The following is a 3,771-nucleotide window of genomic DNA, read 5'->3' as shown; positions in this document are numbered from 1 at the left end:
GTGGCGTAATCTTGGCCTCCCAGGTTCATGCCATTCTCCTGTCTCAGCCTCCCGAGTAGCTGAGATTACAGGCGCCCACCACCACGCCCGGCTAATTTTTTGTATTTTTAGCAGAGATGGGGTTTCACTGTGTTAGCCAGGATGGTCTCGATCTCCTGACCTCGTGATCCGCCCGCCTTGGCCTCCCAAAGTGCTGGGATTACAGGCGTGAGCCACCGCGCCTGGACAACAACCTTTTAAAATAGGTACTACTTATTATAATTATTACTTTTACAGATGAGGAAATAGGCTTAAGAAATGGAGAGCTTAAAAGTTATTTGCCCCAGGTAGCCGGGCGTGGTGGCTCATGCCTGTAATCCCCAAGCTTCTTTCTAGAGCTGCCTGCTGGGAGAAATACCTGGACCAAGGGCTGCCTGGGCCTGAGTCCTTGATCCTTTGATGAAGATAGACCTTGACATTAGACAGACCTTTCCCATTACCTTTATTTACGGACTGCCAGCACCTGCACAGCTTAGGACTCTACCTTAGCCTCCCTCCTTGCCATAGTTCCCCAGTCAGGCCTGCTCCCAGCTGCTTAGTTCAGACACCAAATAGAAAATAAATAAACTCAAAGGATATAAACATTCCTGAGAGCTGCCAAGAGGGTTGATGCAAATCAAGAAGGTACAAGTGAGACAAAATCCACCCCATGCAGCATCCTCTGTTCTTTCTCAGTACTGACCTACTTTCTCCTTAACTGAATTCTCTTGTTCACCTCTTCAATCCATCCTAATCCCACCCACTAAGTCCCAGAGAGTTGGCCCTAACTCCTTGAACCTGCCTGCCAGTACTAACAGAGGCTCCTCAGCTCATGCTTCCCTATAGCAGGATTCTATTTGTTCAAGACTCAGTTTCCACTACTTCTCCACCATATCCACGTCCCATCTCGGCCCATGGAGATTCAAGAACAACTAAATCTCAAATCCATCCTGAGGTTTCTGTTCCAAAGGCAGAATTAACCCCAAATATAAATCCTTAGAAAGCAGTCCCGTTGCTTTAAGCTGAAGCCTAAAATGATGCATTACAATCAGTTCTCATCAGTAACTCCCACCTAAAACTTCTGTAGGACAGAAGTATTTTTACAAAATAATCACTCTTTTAGGAAGAGGGATCAAAGCTCTAGGGAGATACGTCACTAATTCTTCCATCATGCTCTGACCTGGCTCAAGGTCTCTGAATGAGTCACTACTTGATAGTTCCTCACCCGCCTAAAACTGTGTCCTCCTAATTCTGTCTTTACTGCCTTTGTCTGAAGAGGTCTGACCTGCAGGCTCGGCCCAGAAAGGCTCACAGGTAGGGGATTTACCTGGAAACTTTTAGTATGTGAACATGAATGCTAGTGAAGGTGTCAACCAGCTATGAGACCCAAGGCAAATGCTTCACTTCCCCAGAGGGCCTGGGCCTCCCACATGGGGCTGTTATAGGGCAAAAAGAAGAGGAGATACTCTAATCTCTTGCATTTACACTGCAGAACCCAGTGGCCTCTTACTGATAGGCCAGGCAAAGAGCTAGAAATACCACACATACTCTGCCCCCTTCACTTAGGTTTACTGATTTACCCAGGTTGGTTCAGATCACCTGAAACAAACAAACAAAACTTTCCAGCCTTGCCTGCACTGAGATGACTAAATGGAATTTGAATGGTATTTTCAAAAACCCACACATAGCCAATGATGGGCGCACACAGACACACACACACACACGCAAAGATTAAAAAACCCACACAAGAGGAAGTTAAACTTTAACTCCAATCCATCCACTCTCATCTTTGCCAACAATTTCTTTAAAATGGATGGGCCGACTGGATCATATCACTCTTTAACACCACCCAACTGGAAACATTCATTTGTCTTCAAGGATCTTGATGATAAATTCAGAAAAAAATGAAACAGCAATTTAACTCGACAAGGTCCCAGCCCAGAATGGCCTTGGCTCTCCTGGGAAACCAAGGATTTCTGAATACTTGCTGCCTCACTGCCCACCCTCACCCTGACCCTATTCCAGCTGGCATTAGAAGTACAAACAGATCAGGTTCCCATGCCCATAAATCCTTCCCTTGGCGTTAATTCAAGCAGCTATGCCAAGGAACCATGAGCATCCTGCTCTTATCCCCGGAAATGATTTTCCTTTGGTTCCCCTTGAACAAACGACATCATCTCTGACCTCCAAGTTACCTCACAGGTAAACTGGGAGTGGTTAGGAGGAGATAGAACCACCAACTTCATATGGTTTTGTGAGAGGATTAAATGAGATCTTGTCTGGATAGAGTCTAACAGAATGCTGGGCACAGAGCATGTTTGTTTCCCTCTACATCATCTTTATTCAGAGAAGAACCAATGAAATGTTAATCCCCCATTCCAAGCTCTTCTTAGTGTCATGTAGTTAATGCCAGATAACAGACACATACCTTAACTCATTATATGAAGACGCAAAGGACATAGCGTTGCTAGACAGGGGAAATTTGGAGAGGCAAAAGACAGAATTTTGCTCCTTTATTTTAAAAACAACAGGCCGGGTGTGGTGGCTCATGTCTGTAATCCCAGCACTTTAAGAGGGCGAGGTGGGTGGATCATCTAAAGTCAGGAGTTCGAGATTAGCCTGGCCAACATGGCGAAACCCCGTATCTACTAAAAATACAAAAATTAGCTGGGCATGGTGGCATGCGCCTGTAATCCTAGCTACTCGGGAGGCTGAGGCAGGAGAATCTCTTGAACCTGAGAGGCAGAGGTGGCAGTGGGCTGAGATCACGCCACTGCACTCCACCCTGAGCAACAGAGCAATACTCCATCTCAAAATAAATAAAAAGAACAGAATTCAAAGAGATCACCCTGCCTAGTCCCTCACCTCAAGGAGGGAACCTACCTGAACCATTCCACATAAAGGGGACTCTTCAGTTTGTGAAGAACCCCAAACTAGTTTTCATATAATATCCCTCAGAAAGTCTGACTCCAGTATATTCCAGTGTTCTCCTAACCACTATATTATTTACTGTATCAATCATGTAACATTAAGCTGTCTCATCTAAATCTTACCTACTAAAAATTTTTTTTTTTTTTTTTTTTTTTTTTTTTTTTTGAGACAGAGTCTCGCTCTGTCGCCCAGGCTGGAGTGCAGTGGCCAGATCTCGGCTCAGTGTAAGCTCCGCCTCCCGGGTTTACGCCATTCTCCTGCCTCAGCCTCCCGAGTAGCTGGGACTACAGGCGCCCGCCACCTCGCCCGGCTAATTTTTTTTAATTTTTTAGTAGAGACGGGGTTTCACCGGGTTAGTCAGGATGGTCTCGATCTCCTGACCCCGTGATCCGCCCGTCTCGGCCTCCCAAAGTGCTGGGATTACAGGCTTGAGCCACCGCGCCCGGCCCCTACTAAAATTTTAAGCCTGCTTTCTATTCACCTGCCAATGGCAGAATCTGCAAACTATAGGCCATGCTCTTCTGAATAAGAACTCTTATGGACTTGGTTACAATTGTTCTCTTCTATTCCCTGGATTAAATCCCAACCCTTTTAGCCTTGCCTCATAAATTTAAAATTTAAAACTCTATGTGTTTTTCCACTTTCATGACTGCCATTTAGCTTCAGAATCTGGAGAGAGAGAGGGGACTTTAATCAGAGGATGACAAATTCACTGAGTAAAAAGGGACTTATAACTATATTTGGAGAACAAGGTGATCCAGCTCTGGTCAAAGAGTCTCATACTACCCCAGTTAAACTGTAAGTTCCACCATATCCTGGATC

This window comes from Rhinopithecus bieti, unplaced genomic scaffold (assembly GCF_001698545.2).
Source record: "Rhinopithecus bieti isolate Rb0 unplaced genomic scaffold, ASM169854v2 scaffold_45389, whole genome shotgun sequence".
In the NCBI taxonomy this organism is placed as follows: Eukaryota; Metazoa; Chordata; class Mammalia; order Primates; family Cercopithecidae; genus Rhinopithecus; species Rhinopithecus bieti.
This window is presented reverse-complemented; position numbering follows the sequence as displayed.